The 25869-nt window shown below is 44.1% G+C and overlaps 2 long non-coding RNA genes across 2 annotated transcripts in view; both read right to left on the bottom strand.

Annotated features, from left to right (window-relative positions):
* Positions 1 to 10087, bottom strand: part of LOC141567273 (uncharacterized) — a 53634-nt gene extending 43547 nt beyond the window's left edge. The window contains exon 1 of the long non-coding RNA XR_012489802.1: positions 9932 to 10087. This is a non-coding gene — a long non-coding RNA (uncharacterized LOC141567273). The remainder of the gene's footprint in view (positions 1 to 9931) is intronic.
* Positions 10088 to 11246: 1159 nt separating this feature from the next.
* On the bottom strand, positions 11247 to 25542 carry LOC109451808 (uncharacterized). Its single transcript, XR_012489803.1, has 3 exons — positions 25084 to 25542; positions 23925 to 24148; positions 11247 to 11855 (listed from the first exon to the last, which is right to left on the bottom strand). It is a non-coding gene; the product is annotated as an uncharacterized LOC109451808 (long non-coding RNA).
* Between the last annotated feature and the right edge of the window lie 327 nt (positions 25543 to 25869).

Raw genomic sequence — 25869 nt, 5'->3', positions numbered from 1 at the left:
AGGATTTTTGTAAATAGACTATTTTATATTCCAGGCCCCTCAATTTTTCTTGATTCTCATACCCATAATTTTGGGTATGGTTTATTGGGCTAAGAAAAGCTTTAGAATTACTGGTTTTGTGCTGCTCTATCATTTGGGGTTTACAGCTTTCGTTAAATGTTAACATTGACATGTTACTTTATTCCATTCATACAATCATTTGTTTATCCCATAAATACTTCCAGAAGCATCCACTATGGCCTAGCACTAGTGGTTCCAGGCACTACCGAGAGGACAGTAAGCAAGAGACAATTTCTTCTCGGGCTGGTGGGAGAGACAGACATCAGCATTAACATCAGCAATTACAAAACCAAGCTGAGAGAGGAAACACTTGGGCCTGCCTGTGAGCTCAAAGTAGAGACCACAGGTCAGGGAAGTCAGAAAAAGCTTCTGAGAGGAAGTTATAAACAACTGCTAGTTAAGCATAAATAGAAATTCAGGTTACTCAACCTTCGCAATTTCTGAGAAAGAGCTGAATGCATTTGAAGAACTGAATGGGTCCATTATGACCGAAGTGGACAATTCAGGGTGAGGTAGGCCAAAGGGTCGGTTCACAGTCTTGCCAAGAGTAGACGCCCAGGATCATTGCAGCTTCCTTTTTATAGTTATTCTTTATCACTTTTAAAATAAAAGATTCATGTAACTTTATTTATGTTTACTTAGCGGGTACTATTGGCAAACCTAATACTGTTTACTCACTAATATTAAGTACCCACAACTATGGAGTACACAATAGGAGTTACCCACTACATGACAGGGCAAGTACTGGGGATATGAGAGAAAGAACTCTAGCTGGCTTGCTCTTCCCCTTAAGTACTGCTGATAATAAAAATAATCCTTTCCATTTGTCTGTTATTGTATCACATGGAAAATACTGAAAGTTCTACAAATTTCAGGGGTATGGCGAGGATAGTCTGGCTATAATGATGAAACAAAATTCACTTTGGGTGGTCACCTCAAAGAGCTACGCAAGTTTACTGAAACTGAGGTATACATGCGTAAGTCGAGAGCCCGAATGACGCCACCAGCAGGGGAAGTTGTGCCATACATGCGAGTACACGTGAGTATGCAGCAAGCAGAGATAACCAATGGCTTCAAATCCAAATCCCAAGGCCACAAGAACAGGCATTGCAGAGTCGTAGGCCTTCACCAAGGGAAAACCTACTCGTGACAAGGACAACCTTATACGGGATCCCTGGAGTAACAGCAGGGGTTTACTTTTTAAATATGGTGGTGAGGCTCCCAACAACAGGGCAACCTGTCATTGGAGGCCTGTCATTGTAGCAGGGCCAAGATCTTTGTTTTTATCACTTGTTCACCATTTCTAACACATTTTGCTGTGCTACCATTTCCTAAGTTGCTTTCCTTTTGGGAGCAGACTGGAAGGAGACAACCTGTAGAGTTACTTCATTACTGTCCAAATACTGATTCTGGAGTCAACCTCCCAAATATTATCAGCCATCCCCTCACTCATTCACAGTCTTTTGTATGCCGGAGAGTTCTCCCAGGCCCTGAGCTGTCCTCATGAAATCAATGAATGAATAAATGTTAGAGCATGTCTTCTGCATCAACATTTTGGCTTGTGGCTTCAGAATCGCCTCTCTGTGGAGTACGCAATGACACCCAGCTCAGAAATGGGACCCTTCCTGAACAAGGGCATCGAAATGCTGATGGAAGGCAAAAATATATAGTGGACCACCTATCTCTGGCGGCTCTGTCCTAAACTGAGGAAGAGGTTCAGAGACTGTCTTATGTTACTTTCCTTTCTCACAAAGACTATTTGATATAAAAACTACACATTGCTTTTATAACTGAGTTTCACATGAAACTAAAAAAATCTACAAACTATTTAGTAACATGGTTTGCTAACACCACTCAGCCACTCTCCCAATGTTAAAACAACACAAAGATGTAAGCATTCTCAACTTGTCCTGATACATTAGATTAGGAGTAGTCAAGTCTGAAAAGTCATACCCACATTAATTATCCACAGTAGTTCAACATTATCTGAAACTATGGCTATAGCCAATCAGTCTCGCTTCCCTCCAATATTAAACTTGGCAATGTCTGTGTTAGCATTCTCCGAGCCTTGGAGACTTTAAGGGAATCTAGAGAAGTTCCCTTCAAGAGAGGATAACACATCATCTGTTAAAATCCTTGCATAAAGCCTTCTATATAGAACCTCTGGCTGGATCTAGGACCTGCTGCTCTATAAGATGTAAGATTGTAACATTTATTAAATAGCCCTTTAAAAAAATCACTGTTACCTGAAAATATCTATCAACTAAAATAGCCTACTTAGCTGCCCAGGCATTGGTATCCCATTCCTCTCTACTGTTTGGAGGAAACGTCCTTCTTTTCATAGAGGGTCCATCCTTTTTTCTTACAAATTCTTAAAGACACATTTTTAAGTGAAGCTTCAAATACATAAACACCCTATTCTTTGAACAGCAATTCCACCTTTAGGAATTTATCCTATAGATATATGCTACTGCTAGAATGCAAAACTATCCAGAATTTTATACACAGAATTTTATACCATATACATTTATTGCAGTATTTGTTTATAACAGCTATATAGCATATATATTACATATATAACAGACACATACACACATTTATTTATACGAAGGTCTGACAATTAAGTTCATGAACTCATCCTAGAAAAAGTGCTACGTACCTCATTGCTGAATATCACTAAGGTCACCTTTGAAATACTCCCCTTGGGAAGCTATGCACCGACACCAGTGCCTAGCCTACCCTTCAAAGCAATTTTGGAACTCTTTTTCTGGAATGGCCATCAGAGCTGTCGTCATATTACCTTTGATGTCCTGAATGTCATCAAAATGTCTTCCTTTTAATATTTCCTTTATTCTTGAGTAAAGAAAGAAGTCATTGGGGGCCAGATCAGGTGAGTAGGGAGGATGTTCCAATACAGTTATTTGTTTACTGGCTAAAAACTTCCCTCACAGACAGTGCTGTGTGAGCTGGTGCATTGTTGTGATGCAAGAGCCATGAATTATTGGTGAAAAGTTCAGGTCGTCTAACTTTTTCATGCAGCCTTTTCAGCACTTGCAAATAGTGAACTTGGTTAACCGTTTGTTCAGTTGGTACAAATTCATAATGAATAATCCCTCTGATATCAAAAAAGGTTTGGGGCGGCCGGATGGCTCAGTTAGAGCACACGCTCTCAATAAGGTTGCTGGTTCAATTTCCGCATGGGACGGTGGGCTGTGCCCCCTGCAACTAAGATTGAAAACGGCGACTGGACTTGGACCTGAGCTGTGCCCTCCACAACTAGATTGAAGGACAACAGCTCCCCCCAAAAAAGAATAGCAACGTTGTTGCAACAAATTCGCAAACTTAATTGTCGGACCTCATATGATATATAACATCCCAAAAGCCCATCAGTATGGGAATGATTAAATAAACCATGGAACACCGTACTTTTGTTACATATTTTTTCTATATATATTTAACAATCAAAGTTAAAACTCCTGCTTATCATTTTTTATACAAAGTCTGCCACATGGCTTTTAGGAGAAAAAAATCCATTCCTTAACTCATTGAGCAGTAAAGCCATGCTTCTAGATGCTTCCAACAATCATCCAACTATCACTGAGAACAGTGTGTCCCAGTTGGCACCTGGAAAAACCCAGCTGCAGGGCAGGACCCACAGCTGCAAACAGTCCCATGGGTCCCAGGCCAACCTCACCAAGGGCCCCTTCTCCAGCGTCTATAAGTCATGTATGGTCCTCTGCAGAAACCAGAGGATGGCTCAGAAACAGGATTTCCCTCCTGCTTCTGCCTTCTGCTTCTGGAAGACTTCCTCAAGAGTGGACCTCAGCCCCCGGTCTGACAGTTCTTGATAAATCCTGACTACAGCCCTCTCCCCACATTGCTGGGACCCCCAGTTGGGTACCTCCAGCCTCATCCAATGACTCAGCTCAGGGACTCTGGTCAGTACCCCTCAAACGCTGCCATCTGAAAGCCAGTGGAGGAGTGAAGGTTGACTCCTCCTCAGAAAAAAGGTTGGGGATATCTGAATTACATCTAGTCACTGAGACATACAGGACAGCATTGTAACTCTGGAATTTGAAATAGCCAGTCCTCAAAGTGACAATGGAAAGAAAAATGAGACCCAGCAAGAGGGAGGATCAAAAGAGAAAGGAGCAGAGAACAGAGGTGAAAAGAAAAGGGAAGAAAGCTGTTAATATAGAAAGTGAGTTGTGGAAATGAAAGGATGGGTTACAATATGGAGAAAGAGAAAGAGAACAAACTCTTCCCCTGCCAAGTTGAGAGGTCACACTAGAAAGGGGACGGGTCCATCCCTCCAAACAAGCCTGACAAGGCCACTTCCCAGGCCAGCTCCCCCACCAGGACGGCCCCTGAAAGACAGGCTCCGCCTGATCCTACCCCTGCCCCCTCCATTGCATTAGGCTTTGTGGGAAAGTTGAAATCTTGATGGCTTAGAAAGAGGCCCCCACAGCTTAATGTGCTGGCAATTTAACTAAGCAGTCCTGGTTCCTGACGGATACCAAACCAGCCCCGGCTTTGCTCCTCCATTAAAGCATGCCCTCCTGACCCTCGGCGGGCACAGCAGCTCAGTCGACACTGCAGGGCAGCTCTTAATGGACACTTCACACCAGCAAGTACTACTCACGCCTACCACATGCGGCACCGTCAGAGACCATGTACAACCCCAGGGCAGCTCGCTCTCTCCGCCTTTCTTCTCATCGTTTTCATAGGATTTTAAAAGGTACAGGCATTGTGGATAATAAAGGTTAGCAAAAAACAAATGCTAGATGGCAACTTCAGATTGCTGTCATCAGCAATGTCCACAAAGAGCTACTAAATACGCGTACTTGGAATTCAAGGGGCTCAAAGTAGTACAGGGTACCGATGAGTTTAAAAAAATTGCATTTCACCTTGAACTAAAACCTGAGTTTTCCAAGAGCACACTTGCACAGAAAGAACAATATACCATTAATGAAGTCAGGCCCCTGGCGAAAGGCCTAGAATTGAATATAGTATATACAGTCTCATCACCATTCAGGCCTCCTTTTGGCAAACTGCAGCAAAACACCAGTGGTTTCACACTGACTACACTTATTCGTTTTTGGCTCCTAGATTCTTTACTCTGTTGTCTTCCTGATATCACAGAGCCACGTGGACTTTCAGAAGATGGGATTTAAGGGGCTCCCTCTGGAAGCCTGTCTACCCCACGCTATCCTTACCACATGTCAAAAAATTATCTGAAAAAATTCACTATTAGTGAGTCATATCGTTGGTTGAAGGCAGTATTTTCCCAAGTAGGACATGCGGCATGATTTGGGGACAATGGATAAACAACTTAATTTTAATAGCTATGCCTTCTATTGTAGCAGGTGATAGTAGTTTCAACTTAAGGCAATGATATAGTTCCCCTTTTAAATAAACGCTAGTTTCTTTCTTTCTTTTTTTAAAGTGCGTCAATTTAAAGAAAAAATGTTACTTAAATATAGTACATACAGATGGCTTGGAGAGAAGACAAAAATTGTGCAGGTGGAACACAAAGTGTGAGAAACACAGGTAAACGATCCACTTGCCTCAGAGTGTCACTACCCTTCACTGTTGCTTCTGTCATTGCCATCAGATATCAAAGATCACCAAGATTTAGTTCAGCACAGTCAGCAGAGCCAGAAGGATACAGAAAGTGGATCAGAGATAGAAGAATCACACTGGCCTTAGGGTGTAGTTGAGGAGGAAAGGCTGGAAGGGGAGGGTGGGAAAGAGTGGGGGAGACTGGGGTCTTCAGGAAGCTAATGGCAGCAGGAAAGAAATAAGTATTAGGCTTAATGAATGGTAAGGACTCAAGAGATAAGCACTGTCACACATTTTCTCCCCATATGACCCTGCCCAAGGTCCTGACACTGAAAGCTGACTGGTAAAGTACTGCCGGCAGCATTAGAAATTTAATATGGCAGAAGTCTAGCACCACTTCCCAGGAATTCCTCTCCCCAAATACCAGTTTATACCAAATAGCAGTTCAATTTTTCCCCATCCCTACCTTTCTTTGAACACTATGTGGTCAGATAATTTTCAGTTGTATTTGCTGAGCCAATTCTCTTGGGAATAATGATTCATCAGCATAAATCATCAGAGGAACAAATGGAAGGCACCTGTGAATAAGGCATTACTTCCCCAGTGAGTAAATTCTGGTAAATCAAACCCTTCTCCAAAGTGGCTACCAACACTTCCTAAAACCATTTAATTGAAAGACTTCAGAAAAATATGTATCATCCCTTGTTTTCAGCAAAGTCATACCACAGGCTTGCTGCTCACAGAGACTGGATCCAAACCATTTGCCTCCCTTGCTTTACAAGTGAGGGCCCATCCAGTTTTTCAGTTCTGGTTTTGAAGCCTAAATCAGTACTAATATTCCACACATCTAAAAACTACAAAAAAGAAGTCACTCCAAGTGCACTTCATTTTGAAGAGCACTTTGCATATATAGTGCCCAAAGTCGTGTGAACCTTTTTGGCTGGAGGCTAGAGGGTCAACTCATGTCCAATCCCCTCGCTTCTATGCTATTTTGTAATTGCTAACTCCCATTTTATAGCCAAGCCAATTAGTAGCATTGGCTGAGCGTGGGGAGTTGGAACACAACACTTGGTTCAGTCTGAGAAAAACAGGAAGACTCTCCCTTCAGAATTTCCTTCAAGTGAGAACTATGTCTAGCTAACAAATGTCAGAAGTCTAAGATGGATGTCATAGTTCTGCAGAGTCCCTGGGAATATCAGCAAGCACCTGAATCTCTATTTGAGTAGTACGACTGACATGGCATAGGGGAATTTTAAAAGATGACTATTTCACTTCTTATTCAATTTAGTGAGTGTTATTAGCCACTTCTGTCTCCGATAACCCTAATAAATTCCTTTAGGGTTGAAAAGATGTTGGGCCTAGAGTCCCACAGCCTGTTAAGTAAACTGGTTTACTCCAGACCCTCTGAAAGAGTGGGAAAGAGACTAGGGAAAAATCTGAACTGATTTACATGTGAAATACAAACATGCATTTACCCTCAGGCTTCCAGATCTTGATTACAGGCTTACTGGTACTCCAGGAAAAAAAATAACAAGAAAGCCTTAGAGTGTGAAGGAGGCTTTTACACAAATTTTAAGTGTCCATCTCTTTTTTATTTCACTACATCTCAATATATAACATTCATCCAAGAAATAAAAGATTCTGCCTTAGAGGAGCTCAAACTTCATATAAGCCTCTCATTCATTCTCCTTGGTACGTCTGTGAAGGGAATACTGACCATTATCCAGTTTCAAGGTCAAGGAATGTTTCAGTGCTAAGAAAGGAGGGCCCTGAACCTGGGTGAAAAAGGTGCAGGCCCAGAATGCTCTGTGGCGGGTCTCTGGCCTTTACCTCAGCCCTGCCTCTCATCTGGGCCCCGTTCCGCTTAAGGGAGGGCATTTCAGTTTCTCAACAAGACAGCCCTGATGTTTATCACAGCTGTGTTTAGAGAAACACATTAACTTTTTTTTTTTCCTGACAATGAAGTCTTAAATTCTCTACCACTGGGAAAACTTGTCGGGGTGGCAGGGGTGAATGAAAGCGGAAAATTTCCCAAAACTCTTGGCCTACTTAACCGCCCTGACAGCACATAGTTATAGTGTTTGGGGAAGTGGGGAGGTGGATTGTTTCCAGAGGAAGCATGATTAGTTGGCTGGTTCAAATAGTTCCCAAGAGATTTAGAAAATGGCTAACAATTTTTTTAAGTGTAGCAAGAAATCTAATATCCAGCTATTCTTAATATTATTGGGCGCCTGCAAAATCCCTTAATAATCACTATCATAAGAAGCCCTACCACTGAACAAGTACACAGGGGGAGAAACTCATCAGGTGAGTAGTAATGTGTGGTAAACATATTGTTCAGAAGACCTATTTTAAAACTTCTTTTACAAAGAATGATGTCACTGATCTGACCGGAAGTTGGCTTTCCCCAAGTGCCACCATTCTGGATCTGACCTCCTTTGTGTGCTGGGTGGATTTCTACGTTTACGCACAAACCAGCTGCGGCCACCTTCCCAGGTTCTCAACAATACCCTAAACTGCCTTTTACTGTATGGGATTCCTGGAAGTCCAATTCTGTTTGCCGGAGTCAAATAAATACGAAACAAGTTGGTGGGAAGGTTCAGACATTTCACTTCTCTGAGAAAACACAAGTTCTTAAGGTTCAATCAACATAAAATGGACAGTGCTGCATTTTGCTGGTTCACAGAACCAGTAAATTTCAGAGCTGGGAAAAACCACAAATTACCAAATCATTCCTCTTCAGTAATCAAAATATGTTCTTCCTGTTTCTTAGGAAATTAAGACAAAACGGTCAATTAACACTCATGGAGTCTGATGCTGGGAAGCCCACAAGTTGAGAAAAACAGGTAGAAAAGGGGAACTCTTTTGTTCTACAATTAATAAAGAGCATGGGACTCCTTTCAGCTTCCCAATGTCCATATTTACGTGTTGGGTACTGATTATCCTTTAATAACGTCCCCCCATTAAATCACCTACCAGTCACTTGGGGTTTGGGTTTCACCCTGGGGATAAGAGGTGTTTATAAGACACTCTGAAATCTCTGAAGGGCAAATGCTGTGGACAATCCAATCTCTGTACATAATGGGGGTAGGGGGGACCTCTCAGATAGCTCTTAAGCCTGTCCACATGAGATAACAAGAAAATGAGCTGCTGTTGGTGCTCCCTTTCTCTCATATGAAATTTTTGTTTTCATCTGCTAACAACGGCTGGGATGTAGGGCACCTGGCTGCCTGCACCCCCATCGCCTGTTATAAATATTTCATAAAAAAGGTTCGCAGAATCCTATCACACCAGATTTGTAGGGGTTATCACCTCTTTCCCAGACTGTACACAACAGCCTCCTCAGCGTCTCCCCAACTCAGTGTTACCCCTACTTCAATCCATCCGACGCTTCAATGGCTGCCCACAGCACGCAAACCCTCGGCTGGGCACTCAAGAGTTTTCCTAACGGGTCTAAACTAATTCTCCAAACTCCCCGCTCCCCCCAAACAGCCCTAGCACTCAGTCCAGTCGGTTATAGAATCGTCTTTCCTTTGCCTCCAACTCCAGGATCACGGTCTCTTTCCCCGGAGGTCCCCTTTCCCTCTCTACTCTTCCTACCCCCCACCGCGGCCTGGAAAACAGTCCCCACCCTTCAGGACTCCGCTCAGATTTCACCTCCCCCAACAGGTCTACTCAGATCCCAAGCCTTCGCTCTCAATCTTCAGGATTCGTTTCCCCCCCCGGAGCACCTTTTCTGAACAATCCCGCCCCCTCCTCCCACTCGCGGGGCTCCCGAGAGGCCTCCAGCCCCCCCTCAGGCCCAGCTCAGAGCACCAAGTAAGACCCCCGCAGCGCCCCAGAAATCGCAGCCCAAGGCGAAGAGATGCAGAAGCCTCCCGCAGACGTCCCCGGAGACCCGGTGTGGTGAGCCCCGCTCCCAGCCCGCCGACTCCTCGAACTGCGAGACCCACTGAAACACGAAGCCCCTTAGTCCGCCGCCCAGAGGCCGGGCGGGCGGCGCGGGATCTCCCCCAGTCTCCGCCAGGCTTGCGGCGACCCGCAGCCAGAAGAACAGCCGGGTGTGGGGATGAAGGGACACACTCAGATCGGCATCAGGCCGGCTGCCGCCGCGCCCCCCAGTTCCCCACCCCTCCCCAGGAGCTGCGCGCGCCCCCGCCGGAGCCGGCCCATCCCGCTCCGGTGCTCGCCGGTTCTCCGGGCGCCCTCTGGGGAGCTCGGGGACACGCAAACCCCAGGGAGGGCCCTGCTCGCGCCTCACCCCCTCCCTGGTCCAAGCTCGGCCGAGCCCGGGGCCGCCGCACCTCACCTCTCCACCAACGGGTTGGTAACTGGTTGTGTCGGGAGCTGACGGGACCAGCCGAGACCGCACAAGACGCGTCGCACCTGCCACTGAGTGAGGAGCAACGACGCGCCTGACGTCACTGCCGCCCCGAGCGCCCAGAGCTCGGAGTCACCTGATCGCCCTGGCAACGCGCGAGGGGCGGTGTCACAGCACGGGCCCCGCCCCCAGCCTTGGGGCCTCGCATCCCCGCGGGGAAGGCTACCCAGTTGGTCGCGACGCGGGCATTAGAGAGCCGACTATGGCTTGCCTGCTCCGGCCTCCAAACTGGGATCGATGCCTGAGACGTCAGCAAGCACTCCCCTCAGGTTGTATCAGCTCTCCGAGACTCCAAACGATACCCACTTCGCCGCTAGTGCAAGTGCTTTTGAAGGCAGGACCTGTGTCCCCGCGGTACCCAGCTCAGGGCATGGCACGCAGGGCTTGGTGTGGACTGCTTACTCCTCCTATCTTCTCGGTCTAGACCCAACTAGCTTCAGGGGTTTGTTTACTCCCCGAGCTGTACCTGGGAGGACTGGGGCTGAGAATGATACCTGGGTTGTTCTCTGGCAACTTTCCCCCCATCAACCTCAGAGCAAGTAATGCAGCCTTTGCTAAAGAATGTGATAAGACTTCATTCAGGAGAGGAGCTAGAGCCCAGTCCCAGCCCTCCTGTCCTGAAGGCCTCCTCCTTGTATTCCAACGGAGAGAAATCATTAAAACACTTCCAGGCAAAGCCTAGGACAAGCCCACAAGCCCTACTTGCAAAGATTTGTTTTCCATTTTAGAAATTTATTTTCCCTTCAAATTCCTCCCCTTGCTTGCTATAATTGTATGCCCACACATCTGTGATTTTCCAGTCTCCAGACATAGACTACCGGCTTCAAAATAAAAATGTAACACCCACAGAAGTCCCAATTTGAGAGCCACTGCTTATTTCATCCCTTCATTTCTTGTTGAATTTCATTTATGTTTTACTCTTCTACACCCTGACCCGCTATGGAGGTTTTTATACATGTTGTCCTTCCCTCTCAGACTATAGGATTTTAGACTCAAAAGTTATTTTATAATCAACATCTAGTGAGCACCTTTTGGTGCCTGGCAATGGGCAACGCCAGGCTGATTGATGCATGATCCCTAAAGAGCACAAGTTTATGTGTAGTGTGACTCATATCCAAGTACGACCTGTCCTATTAATTATTTATTTAATAGTTTTATTTAAGTGATACTTTTTTACTTTTATACATTTATTTTTAAAAAAAACTTGCAAATAAATGGAGGGGGGGGGAAGACAGTTGTGAAAGGTAGAGAACAGTAATGGCTCCAACCAGAAAGTTGTGGTGATAGGGGAGAAGAGATTGAAAACATGATTCCAGGGCCAAAGGGACAGAGATTAGTGGGCAGGAAGATGGTGGAAACAGGGCGGGACAGCCAGATCTGGGGTATTTGGCAGATCTAAGAAGGGGCAGGCAAACTGGAGGTGGGCACAGGGGTGCGGGGGTGCGTAAGGGTTGGGCCAGAATGGAGGGGAAAAGTGCTGGAAGCAGAGAGAAGGGAGAAGGGATGGAGAGAAAGGAGAAACAGCCTGAAGTTGGGGGGGGAGTTGCTGAAAGGGAGGGTGAGGTACAGAGAGACTCAGAAAAGGGTGCTTACAGCATTAAGGTTACAATAAAATTAGACAATGGTGGGCATAGCCATAAGACCAGCGTAAGTAGACTGTGGAAATTGGAGAGTTGTGAGAAATAAGGTAGAGACAGGGCAGATTATGGAAGAGCTTTTGAGACAGTAGAATCTTCTGGTAGGAATATGGGGTCTGGAGACAGAGTGACAGGGTTGCATTCAGAGCCCATCACTTATTGGCCATGTGACCTTGAGTGAGTTACTTAACCTCTCTCTGCATTAGTTTCCTCATCTGGAAAAAAATAGGGATAACATTGATATCTACTTTATAGAGTCATTGGGAGGATTAACTGAAATCATGCATATGAACCTAAGCATGGTGCCTGGCACATAGTAAGTGCTCCAAATGGTTAGCGGTATTAGTTTTATTAAGGGCCGAGAAGAAGAGGATAGATTCAATATGAAAACTATAGGGGACCACTGAAGCTCCTCCAAGTGGGAAACGGGAATGGGATGCAGTATTTTGTGAGGACTCCTTTAACAGCAGAATTCTGGCTGATCAGAAAGAAAAGTAGGGCCATGGCAAAGATACAGATCCAAAGGGTGAAGAAGGGTTGATGGTGGACTAGAAACAACCCCTCCTGAAAAGGAGAATGCCTGCCCCCACTCATTCATACATGTGTGGAAGTGGGAGCCTGGCATGAGGAGGTGTTCAGTAATCCTATTCAATGAGCATCTCTAGATGCTGCACCAGTTGAACATCTCCTAGGAGCTCACAGGCTCAATGACAAAAACCAGTAGAATCCCCGAGTCAAGTACAGAGAGCTTCAAAGTACTGGAGAACTCCACTAAGACCTGGCCTCTGGCTTATTGTGTTATCTTCCCTCCATGGAAGCAGACAAATAAACACATGTGAAAAGAAAGGCAGTGAATGATGCCAGCACATGCACAAAACCCAGAAAGAAATGACCAGATTCTTTTTTTGTGTCAAGGTATTAAAGAAAGGAGAGGAAAACAATTTACACTTCTATTGTTTCCTAGCTCACTGCTCTACCTGGTTCTAATGGAATTTGAAATTCATGTGAAGGAGAAAGAGGCAAAGTCATCCTTTACTTCTGGCCATGGTTCAAGATTTAGTTTTCACTCGAGCAATGACTCTCACAGTTTTGCGCCTCTTTTTTTTTCTTTCTTTCTTCTTCTTCTTCTTCTTCTTCTTTTTTTTTTTTTTTTTTTTTTAATTTTACTGGGGAAGGGGAACAGGACTTTATTGGGAGAACAGTGTGTACTTCCAGGACTTTTTCAACTCAAGTTGTTGTCCTTTCGATCTTTGTTGTGGAGGGTGCTGTTCAGTTCCAGGTCCAGTTGCCATTGTTAGTTGCAGGGGGTGCAGCCAACCATCCCTTGCGGGAGTCGAACCAGCAACCTTGTGGTTGGGTTGAGAGGACCTGCTCCAACCAACAGAGCCATCCGGGAGCTCAGCGGCAGCTCAGCTTAAAGTGTCCTGTTCAATCTTAGTTGCAGGGGGCGGAGCCCACCATCCCTTGCAGGACTCGAGGAGTTGAACTGGCAACCTTGTGGTTGAGAGCCCACTGGCCCATGTGGGAATCAAACCGGCAGCCTTCGGGGTTAGGAGCACGGAGCTCCAACCACCTGAGCCACTGGGCCGGCCTGTGCCTCTTTTTCTGATCTACATTTTCAAATTCCAATTTGCTAGTCAGGAATGTCTCCATTGCAAATGACTAAAATGCTATCCAAATTGGCTTAAGAAAGAGGAAGAGAGAATTTATTGGCTCATGAAACCAAACATCCACAGGTGAATCTGAGCTTCAGGCATAGCTGGATCCAGGCACTCAAACACTGTCACCAGGAATCTTGCTCTATTTCTCAGCTCTCTTTTCTGTCTGTTCTCAGGCAGTCCCTCTGAGAGTGTCAGAATTACATTCTCAGCAAAAAGTCCTAGCAGATAAAAGTTTTATTTCCCCACAGTCCTAAGAAAAGCTCCAGATTGGCATTATAGTGTTTGCAACAGCTCTGGATAACTTGCTTTTCTCGGGATGTATGGCTGCAGCTAGGGGTTGTGACACCTTGGCTAATTCCATTCTCTCCTCTGGAACTGGGGGTGTGATTAGCCTCTCCCACATCCCACATTTGAAAGTGTAGAAGGAATGGCTTTCACAGGAAAGTTACTAGAACTAGGAGGAATGGATGCCGAGCAAATAAAGCACAGCTGACCCCTACAGGCCACTGATACCAAAACCACAGCCTATGGAAGGTTCCCATAGGCACATGAAATAGAATATTCCAATAGGTGTAAGTTTGAATCCACTTAGGAATCAACTCACTTTCTCCTATATTTCCAGAACAATTGCATCCAAGAGGGAGCAAATCCTGGTACTCAGGGTGAGCCTTGTCGAGATGGTGGCATAGAACCTGTCACTGCTTTCACCTGAGTGCACCCTTCTCTCTTGGCAGTATTATGTACTTCTGAGGAAAGTGCTTTAGAGAACACGAAATGCCTTAAATATGTACGTACAGCACCTTGGATTCTAAGAGTCATCACGTAAATGTGTATGTTTTAATTGTGACTTTTTGAAGCACTCATTCCTGAAGTTGCCTGGCATTTGGATAACGATCTGAGAAACCCAGCCCTGGAGGAGAATATGTTTTTGTCCCAGGCTGTGACTCAACTGAGTATGTCAATGAAATTCCCATTAACCCTGAAGAAACTCCCTGCTTTTTGATATTTTGAAAGAATGAGAAAAAAATCAACATGTAAATTAGAAATAATCAGCCTGTAAGTCCATTTGCATTTATAAAATGGACCAACAATAATTTAGCATATAACATATGAAGATCAGTATTCAGGAAAACATTAAATCCACATATTCATGCAACATAATTACTAAGTGCTTGCCGAGTATCAGGAACTATACCAGGCTCTGGAGATGTAGGAATACGCAAAACAGATTTTAAAAATCCTTGCTTATATAAAGCTTACATTCCAGAGGTGTGCGCGTCTGTATACTATCTTTGAGTCTCCACTGTGTCACTGACAGGCAATAGTCAATACACCAAAAAACATACAGGGCAAGTTATCGGTGAGTGCTTCCTCTAGACTAGGCTTTCTACCAGTGCTCTGCCTACATTATCTCATTATTCCCATCTTCCTGGGGATTAAAAACAGGTTTCAGAGAGACGCCCCACATCTGCTCAAAGAGCCATAGGAAGTAAGTGGTGGGGTCAAGACTGAAACTCATACCTCCGTATCTGCCTTTTAACTTGGACCCTCTTTTAGGGTGTGGATGGGGAATCACGGGGGGGGGGGGGGGCTGGGGGGGGCTGGGGACAGTGGCCAACTGGGGAACAAACTCTGTGCAAAGGGAGCCACAGTTATTCAGCTCCAGCTACTCGTCACAGGGGAATGTGGTCCAGTGTAGCCAGGTTTTCTGATTTCTCAAAAGAAGTCAGCAAACAGGATTTTGATGTGAAAACTAATTTTTAAAACACCGTGAAAGTGAAAAGTAATCTGTCTGGGCATAATTCAGATCATAGGTCTGCCCGTCTGTGAGGTCACATTGTACCAGGAGGGTCCCTGCAGAGGTAGGATTCCAGATAGCAAGCCTGAAACTAAATATGGGTAGAAAACTGCAAATACAGCTGTGGTCCTTACGCAAAGTATTCATTTCTCAGGTTGATTTTATAAGGCTAAGGTAGAAAAATGATGCCCTTGTTTACCAAAAAAGCAAAGTCATTAATGAAAGGTGACAGGGAGGGAGCATCTGGAGCATTCCAAACCCCTACTGTGGGGGAAGTTGGCAGAAAACCATCCCTATGCTTGGTTGACAAGCCAAACTTATCTGAAAGGGAAAATTTAACTTCAGGGCGGGCTCTGCGTTACATCTGAGGTCCTAATAATGATCATTATGCTGTCAGCGCACTAGAAGTGGCTCAAAATAATTCTCCTGCTAAAAGTCACATTCTACTCGCTTCCTGGCCCTTCCTTGCCTCCTCTGCCCATGGCCTCCCATGCTCAGCAAGCCTTTCCTCTTCCCACTCTATTTGCCAAGGGATGGCAGCCACAGGACATATGGAGGTCTCATCACTGGGGGTGGTCTGTGACTGGAATGGAGTTGGTCTCCAGGTGGTAGCACTGCCTCTTCCTGTCCTGGCTTTTGGAGGGAGGGAGGGAGCACAGAAGAGCTTCGCTGTTTAAAACAAAAACATTTGTACCATCAATAGACTGTAAGACAATAGTTTTACTTAAAAAGCGGAAAGGAATTCCCATCCTTCGGATCTCAACAAGATCAGAAAACCAACCTCTGTTTACTACAAGAATTGTTTCAGGAAGGGAAGTAAAATCTGGCACATGAAAAATCCCATTTCTATCTGCTCTCCAGACAGCAACTTTGCAGCCATATGCCATGTGTGCTTCATAGCAAAACAGTTCTGTAGTGTACTGGGGACAGATTCGCTGCTGCTGCTGCCGCCGCCCCGCCTCCACCACCTCCTTGTGTTGCTTGGGTACGGCTGAGGCATGCGGCACTGCTGCGAGATTCTTAGAAGATCAAGCCAGTGCCTCTGCCTGGGACGCTACAACTCGCTTTGCACCCTGGAGCTCTAAGTGCCAGCTCCTCTGGGCTCTGGAAGCCTTCTCTTTGGAAAGCACACATACAGAGTAAGAATTTAAACGCCTTCTGAAAAGGGATGGGACAAAGAACACTTGTGCTCTACCCCTCTCCCCTCCCCTTGCTTGGAAGATCATTTAGGATTAGAGATGAGGTGACTTCTACTCAGGGGAGGCAGGGCAATGCTATGATTAGGGGTGTCCAGAGACCTGGGTCCAGCCCTGGTTCCCCTACCTCCTCGTCACAGGACCCAGAGCAATTTGCTAACCCTTTTGGAGCCTCAGTTTCCTCATCTGTGAAATGGAGCTAACAACACGTGTGACCACATGGGCTATGGCAAAGGTTCACTGGTGAGATGATGTGTGTGGAGTAGAAGCTGCTCTCTGCACAGAGCTCGTTCTCCCGTTCACTGCAGCCTCTGTGAATCCCCACCGTGTCCCCCAATCCACACCCTAGGACAGGGTACAAGTTAAAAGCAGATATATGCTCCCTCTTGGCCCCACCACTTATTTCTGTGGCTCCTTGGACAGGAGTTACACATGATGACTATCCCTTGCAAATCTTTAGCTGCACTGGTGGAAACAAGCTACCTTTGCTCCCACCACATTCCGAGCCTTATTTTAGATGCCAACTTTGCCTGAATTTCTGGGCTGCTTAGGCCACAGTCCAGATGAGAGTGTGACTGTCCTGCCTCCTGCTCCAGGCCCCTGGAGACGCCCACTTGACATCTGGGTGGGTATGGAGTCCACCTGCATCAGAGTGGGAGGGCCACTTTGTACATGTGCAGATTCCTGGGCTCCATCCTAGACACGCTGCTTCTGAATCAGTGGAGCCAGGGCCAAGGAATCCTCAGGTATAATAAGCCCTCTGAGAGAGCAGATGCATACAAAATTTAGCATTTATGGCCATAACTCGGGTGCCTCAAACTCTGCAGATCTGCCTCAACCTGTTTTTTTCTCATGTGTCCTTAACTGGATCAAGGCAACAAACGCAAACATAAACAAGTGGGACTACATCAAACTAAAAAGCTTCTGCACAGTGAAGGAAACCATCAACAAAGTGAAAAGGCAACCTACTAAATGGGAGAAATTATTTTCAAGTCGTATATCTAATAAGGGGCTAATATCCAAAATATACAAAGAACTCACATAATTCAATTGTAAAAAAACAAGCAATCCTATTAAAAAATGGGCGGAAGATCTGAATAGACATTTTCCCAAGGAAGATACAAATGGCCAAGAGGTACAAGAAAAGGTGCACAACATCACTAATCATCAGGGAAATGCAAAACAAAACCATGAGATGTTACCTCACACCTGTTAGAATGGTTATCAGCAAAAAGACAAAAATAACAAATGTTGGCGAGGATGTGGAGAAAAGCAAACCTTTGTGCCCTGTTGGTGGGAATGTACATTGGTGCAGCCACTATGGAAAATAGAATGGAGGTTCATCAAAAGATTAAAAATAGAACTGCCATATGATCCAGCAACTCTACTTCTGGATATTTATCCGAAGAAAACAAAAACACTAATTTCAAAAGATACATGTAGATAGATAGATAGATAGATAGATAGATAGATAGATGATAGATAGATAGATAAATAGATAGATAGATATAGCTATATAGATATATAGTTATATCTATATATCTATATCTCCCCATGTTCATGGTTGCTTTATTTATAATATATACATCTAAGTATGCACCGATAGATGAATGGATAAAGAAGATGTAGTGTGTATGTACACACAATGTAATATTACTTAGCTATAAAAAATAATGAAATTTTGTCATTTGCAACAACATGAATGGACAGAAAAGAAAGGTATTACGCTAAGTGAAATAAGTCAGACAGAGAAAAACAATTACCATATAATCTCACTTATATGCAGAATTAAAACCAAACAAACCCAAACTCATAGATATAGAGGACAGAGTAGTGGTTGCCAGAAGTGGGGGTGTGGGGGGCGAAATGGACGAAGCAGGTCAAAAGGTACAAGACTCCAGTTATAGATAAGTTATGGGGATGTAATGTACAGCATGGCGACTATAGTTAATATACTGTATTGCATATTTGAAAGTTGCTAAGAGAGTAGGTCTTAAAAGTTCTCATCACAAGAAAAAAAAATTTTAACTATGTGTGGTGATGAATGTTAACTAGACTTTCTATTGTGGTGACCATTTCACAATATATACAGATAGCGAATCATTATGTAGTACACCTGAAACTAACATAATATTATACGTTGATTACATCTTAATATAAAAAAAGAAAAAGTTAGCATTTATGGCCCTCAGGTGCCTCAAACTCTGTAGCTCTTCCTCAACCTGTTTCTCTCATGCGTCCTGCTTAGCTGGCTCATCATAAGTCCCCAGGTTCAGGATAGTCCCAGTCACCTCTTAGCAGCGAGGCCTTCTCCCTGACCCACCTGCCCCTGTCAGGCCTTCTCTATGATCTCACACCACCACTGGTGGTCTTGCTTTCCACCTGCCTATTCTGGAGGTCTTCATCTGAAATATAAACCTGGCCCTAATACTCCCTTACTTAAAATTCTTTAGGGTTTCCCATTCCCTGCAGGATCAAGTCCCACGAGGCATTCAAAAGCCTCGCACTCCTGCCTGAGATCTCCTGCCACCTCCCCTCCTATGGGGAGAACTCCAACTAGACTTACATTATACTAAGGTCTTGGAATATTTTATGGGGCTGCATGCCTCTGGGCTTCTATAGACATAGTGCCCTTCACTGAAATACCCTTTCTTCTCTGCTACTCTTGCTTCAAATTTCGGCTGAAATGTCACCTCCACTGGGAAGCCTTCCCAGATGTTCCCAGGTAGTGTTGACTGCTCCCTTCTCTATCCATGTACACGTCCATAGATGATAGCCCATGACCCTGCATTGTCTTTATTTGCTTATGTTTTTCTGCCCCACTAGACCAGGAGGGATTTGCATTTTATTCATTTCAAATTCCCAACCATTATCAGGGCTGATAAAGTCCTGGCTCCTGCCCACCTCTCCACCCAGTCTCCTACCAATCTCTGCCCCACCCACTGGCTTTCAGACTGTTCCCAAGATCATCAAACTGCTTCCTGATTCTGGGTCTTTGTTCCCGCAGCAACCTTTTCCTGGAATGCCTCCCACCCTCTCACACACACACCTAGATCTTTCCATAGCTGGCTTCCTCTTGACATTCAGATCTCTGTTCAAATGTCATTCTTCAAGATTTCTTCCTTAGCCAACCAATCAGAAGTAGTCTTCCTTCCCCATTATTCTCTCTTATAACACCATATTTTCTTCTCTTTGTAGAACTTATCACAGGCTGTATAGTTAATTCACTTTGAAAATCAGCTTCATTGAGACATAACTCCATACAATGAAATACATCTGTTTATGGTGTACAATAATATGAGTTTTGACAAATACCCACCACTCTACTCAAGACACAGAATATTTTCATAACCTATATAATTTTCCTGATTCCTCTTTCCAGCCAACAACCCCCCACCCAATAGCCAGCCTCAGTCACTCACTGTTCTACTTTCTGTTCCCATAGCTTCATTTTGCCTGTTCTAGAACTTCATTTAAATATAATCATACAGTATGTACTTTTCTGTCTGGCTTCTTTCACTCAGCATAATATTTTGGAGGTTCGTTCATGTTGTAGTATTTATCAGTATTTGTTTCTTTTTATTACTGAGTAGTGAGCTATTGTATGAAACTACCACAGTTTATCTATTCGCCTGCTGACGGGCACGTGGGCCATTTCCAGTTTTGGGCTATTATGAATAAACTGCTTTGGCAACTCAGTTACAAGTCTTTATATATGGACATACATTTTCATTTCTTTCAGATAAATACCTATAATGGAGATTGTTGGGTATATGGTATGTTTAACTTTATAAGCTACTGTCAAACTTTTTTCCAAAGTGATTTTTCATTTCACACTCCTGCCAACAATGTATGAAAGCTCCAGTTGTTTAACATCCTTGCCAACACTTATTACCAATCTATGAAGTGTTAGCCATTCTAATACGTGGATGGTATTATCTCGTGGTTTTAATTCACATTTCCCTAATGCCTAATGACGTTGAACAATGTTTCATATGCTTAAAGATACCTGTATATCTTCTTTTTAAAGTATTTGTTAAAATCCTTCACCCTTATTTTAATTTGGTTGTTTGTCTTATTGTTGAGTTATAATATTTATTTATATGTTGTAGATACAAATTATTTGTCAAAAATATGTATTGCAAAACTTTCTTCTAATTTGACCTTTTCATCTCGATACTGCCTTTTTTCTCCTTTTATGATTAGTTCTGTGATCTAAGAAATCTCTGCCTATCCCAAGTTCATATAGATTTTCTTCTTTTAGAAGTTTTACAGTTTTTTTTTTTTTAGTTTTTTTTAAAAAAATTTATGAGTCAGTTCTTTGATCCATGTCAAGTATGTTGTGAAGTAGGGACTGGAATTCATTTTTTTCCACGTTATTGGAAATTCAGTTATTCTAGCACCATTTGTTGAAAAGTCTACCCCTTCACTTACAGTTATTTAAACTTTGTTTCCTTTTATTTCATTATTATTTGTCTCTCCCACTAGACTATAAGCTCCACATATTTGTTCTAATTTAATCTGAGCTCTTTTTCTATCACTGCTACCTCCTTGCAGGTAGAGAAAGCAGAGAAAGGGCTTGCTTGCAAGTTAATTCTAAACCTGATCCCAGGAATTGGAAGAAGGCGGGGTGGGGAGAGTGAAATAGGAAGGCAGGAGAGCCAGGACAGCGCTGTGCTACGGAGCTGGTCAGCACTGCGGGCAACTGGGGCTCAATCCGCTGCGAACCTGCTGAGGAGAGTGCACAGTGCACCTCAGAACCGTCCACCAGTATCAGAGAAGGGGCGTATATCTACCAACTCCAGCCCCATTGGTGAGGGGTTGCCCCAGTAGGGTTAACTTCCCCAGACTTTCAGGCCAGTCAGAAGCCCTAGCAGAGGCAAGAGCTGTGGGGGATAGCTAAGCCAACGGGCTTCCACCTGCTCCAAGCTGGTTGTCACGGTGATGGCTGAGTGCAAGGTGGGCTGGAAGGCTGAGAGGAGGGTCCCAAGAGGCTTCCAATACACAGTCATTCACACATATTTATTGTCTCCTGTGTGCCAAGTACTGTGTTAAGCACTGGAGATAGTCATAAAAAAGCCAATCCCTGTCCTTATGGGGGAGACAGACAGTCAACAATTCAGTAATGGACAGGTATTTTATCAAGCAGAGATAAGTGCTATGGAGAAAACTAAAACAGGGTAAGACAATTGTGAAGATGGGTGGAGGGATGGGGCTCATTTTGACCATCAGGAAGTCCTCTGAGACGTTGACATTAGACAGAGAGCGAATGGAGTGAGAAACTGAGCCAGGTAGATACCTAGGGCAAGAATATTCCAGGCAGAAAGAACTGCAAGTGAAAAGCCTCGAGGGAGAACCAAGCTCAGAGTGTTAGAGAAACAAGGAGATCGCTATGGCTGGAGCGGAGTGAGGGGCAGAATCACAAGAGGTCAGGAGAGAGTTTGGATGTCATTCTGAGTGTGATAGGAAGCCACTAGAGGGTTTTAAGAAGAGTTATAACTTGGTCTTATTTATGGTTTAAAAGTCATATGGGGTACCATTACACATGCATTAGCATGGCTAAGTTAAAAAAGAAAAAGCGATAATACCCAGTGCTGGCGGAGATGCAGAGCAACTGTAACTCTCATGCACTGCTGGTTGTCCAATGCCCAAATAACAGAGTCTCATGTACCCTTTGACCAGCTTCCCACAATGATGACATCATATACTGGGGGTGCCAAAAAAATGTATACACATGACTTGTATTCATTTTTTGTTATTGGTATATATTGAGTATTACAATTTTAATACAGTTTTTTTGCTTTCTTAAAATGTGTATACATTTTTTTGGCACCCTCTGTATAGAGCTTATGTACAGAGCTTTATAGAGAGCTTATGTAGAGCTAAAGTAAAATATCAAAACCAGGACACTGACGCTGGTACGTTACTGTTAACTAGTCTACAGACCTTCCTGAGTTTTTACCATTTTTTAACCTGCATTCATTTGTGTGTGAGGGTGTGTGCAGAGTTCTATGCACTTCAATCCCATGCATGGATTCATGTAACTACCACCACAGTCAGGATAGAAAACTGTCACATCGCCATGGAACAACTCTCTGGTGCTACCTCTTTGTACTCTTACCCTCTCTCACTTCATACCTCCCTGTCCCCTGGCAACCACTAATCTGTTCTTCATCTCTATAGTTTTGTCATTTTGTGAATGTTATATAAATGAAATCATACAGTAGACAACCTTTTGAGATTGAATTTTTTCACTAAGCATAAAGCCCTTGAGGTCCTAACAGGTTGCTGCGTATATTATCAATGGTGCATTCCTTTTTACTGCTGAGTAGTATTCTTAAATAGATGTACTACAGTTTAACTATACACCAGTTAAAGGATGTCTGAACTGCTTCCAGTTTGGGGCGATTATAAAAAAAGTTACTGTAAACATTTATGTACAGGTTTGTGTGTGAACATGAGCTTCATTTCACTTGAGTGGGGTTGCTGGATTACATTCACTTTACCTTTATGTGAAACGGCCAAACTCTTTCGCAAACTGGCTGTACCATTTTTGCATCTGACCAGCAGCGTAAGAAAGTTACAGTTGCTCTGCATCCCTGCCAGCACTGGGTATTATCACTTTAATTTTTTAAATTGTAGCCATTCTAATGCATTTGTGATGGTTCTCCACATAACCTTTAAATCATAAAAAAGACCGAGTCGTAACTCTTCTTAAAACCCTCCAGTGGCTTCCTATCACACTCAGAATTATGGCATTTGGGAATTATCGTCAACTTTCTTAGGTGTGATAACATATGCTTATCATATGTCCTAATTTTGAGGTGATACATATTGAAGCTTTACAGGTAAAGTGTCAGCATCTACAAGGTTCTTACAAATGATTCAGCAAATATATGCTTATGTATATCTGTTACTTAAAAAGATGGCAAAATGGGAACGATTATTGAATCTAGGTGTTAAGTTTATAGGTGTTCACTGCCTTATTCTTTTAACTTTATATTTGAAAATTTTCATAATTAAAATTTGAAAGAAAAAAGGAATGACCCTCTAGTATTTATAACAATATGGATGAATCTCAAAAACAGTATGGTAAGTGAAAGAAGCCAGACTCCAAAGGCCACATACTGTAAGATTCCATTTTAGAAAAGGCAAAACTATAAGGGCAGAAATCAGATCAGTAGTTGCCAGTGGCTGGTGTGTGGGGACATTGATCACTAATAGCAAAAGGAACATTTTGGGGGGTGATGAACACATTCTATATTTTGATTGTGATGGTGGTTACACGACTGTGTTTGTCAACACTCAGAACTGTAAACTAAAAAAGGTGAATTTTAATGTGTGTAAATTATACCTAAAAAGAAAAAAAAAACAGAGGAAAAGTATCACATGCAGAAGAACTATCAAAAAACAAGCTACATGAGGACAAAGATCTTATCTTAGACTTGTTCATTGTGCTTTAACACACTTGGCGTCTAATAAGTACTGAATAAATATTAGCTAGTATGTGTAATAAGACTTTTTCCCCAATAAAATCCCTGTGTTCCGGTGCCATGCAGTGCAGGCTGGGCACACAGCAGCTGTCCATGGCTGTTTGTGGAATAGGGGATTGGGCCTTGTCTTACTCACATGGGTTTGACGTTTGTCTGGCTGCATCCTCTGGAACAGTGGGGTTCCTCGGTGTCCGTTATCCTGGTGCTCTATGCTGCAGGGAGCTCTGTGGGCCATCGTAGGGACCAGCGACAGCTCCAGGAAGTAGTCTCACTGCTCCAACAGAGGCCCAGGTAAAGGCATTTACCTTTCTCCTGAGACTTGGAAATCAAAACTGAATTCCCGTTTCCATGCTGCAAAGACTCATTTTAAAAAGAAAGAAGTTTTAAAAAGGAAATTCCCTTTGCAAACATAAAATGCTAAATAGACATGATATTTTGTTTTCCAACATAATAATAACTACTATTTGGCTTTGTGGGTGCCAGGTCCCTTTACAGGTACGCTGTTATCCTAACAGCACTTGAATATGGTGGTTCTGATTGTAGCCCTATTGTACAGGTGAGATAGCTGAGGATCAGAGAGGTGAAGTGACCTGCCCTTGGCCGTATCTTGGGGTACTCTGATTGCTGACTCTGCACTTAACTGCTCTACCACATGGTCTTTCACAGAGGCCCGCACCCTGTCCCCCTTTCAGCCACTAACCCTCCCCCTACCTGGGGGCAGTCTTTATGTAGAGGCACTGTGGGTCCAGCAGCACCACACGGGCCATGAAGGCTCCTCCTCTGGGTCAGAATGGATGTTCTTTCTGTGGTGGGGTGAGTGGTCCCATTTAGGTCAACTATAGAAGGGAAGGAGAGGGATGGGGGTGAAGGAAAGAAGGAAGGGGAGAACATGCAGAAAACACCAGATGCTCTTTCTAGCTTTGAGAAAACATAGCATTAGGGAATACAGATTTTTATCAGTCTGTTAGGAAGAAGGCGTGGGGGGAGAGTAAGCTGGGGAGGAAGAAAGGGCTTCTATCCAGACCTCAGAATTAGGTCTGGGGTCAATGACAAAGACAAAAAGATGGCGATGATGACAACAAAAGTCACAGACACTGTGCGGCAGGTGCTCAGCTAAGCGCTCCACATGAGTCATCTCAGGTAACTTTTTCAGTAACTTTTCAGACTTAAGTACTATTATTTTCACTCCCATTTTAGATTAGGAAACTGAGCCCCGCAGAGTACATACACTAAATCACGTATTTTCATATGTACAGAGTCGTATATAAATTCATGAAACTAACAATAGTAGTTACCTGAGGTTTGGTGTGTGCGACAAGTGGGGAGCTTCCTCTTTTTACTGCATCGTGCAATAATTTTTTACGATGGTAAAGTGTATCCGTGTTGTGTGCTGGAAAAAAAAAAAAAGTTTGTGGCCCTAAAGACTGTCCAAGGGTCCCATAAATAATTTGGAGCCAGGTTTCAGACTCCAGATCTCAGTCCTTAACCACTACGCTGCATTGCTTTTCGAAAAAAGGAGGAAATGACTTCTGAAAGGCACCAGCCCCTTGCCCTATGCACCTTCCCTGGGTTTCCTCGGGGGACTGAGCCAGTCGCACGACTCGGTTCTCGGGGAGCCGATTGCTCGGTGTCCAGCCCCGGGGCCCGCCCACTGTAGCGGAGCGGACTCCGGGCCAATCAGACCCGGGTGATGCCACGCCGGGAGATGAGAGTGGCAGGAAATCAAGGTCAAGGCCCCGGACACAATGGGGCCATTGTTGGTCTCCAGTCAGTTGACTTTCAAGCAGCAGTTCCCCATCCACCCTCGATCCTGCTCCCCATACCCGCCCCCTGCCAGGAATTCACCCAAACCTACTGCCTCCTTTTCGGCCTCCGTCCGAAAGAAGCCGCATTCCGGATCTGTTCCCCAGACGGGGGAGGCTGGGCCGTTCCATGCATGGCCTGTTACGTCCACCAGGTGGCGACAGAGCATCACACTTTCTGAAGGCGCCGAGGGAGGCGAGGGGCCGGCCGCTCAATCACTGATCAGGGCGTGGGGAACACTGCCCTTCCTGTTTTATCCAAAAAAACCAAGTTAGATT

Source organism: Rhinolophus sinicus, linkage group LG10 (assembly GCF_036562045.2).
Source record: "Rhinolophus sinicus isolate RSC01 linkage group LG10, ASM3656204v1, whole genome shotgun sequence".
In the NCBI taxonomy this organism is placed as follows: Eukaryota; Metazoa; Chordata; class Mammalia; order Chiroptera; family Rhinolophidae; genus Rhinolophus; species Rhinolophus sinicus.
This window is presented reverse-complemented; position numbering and strand designations above follow the sequence as displayed.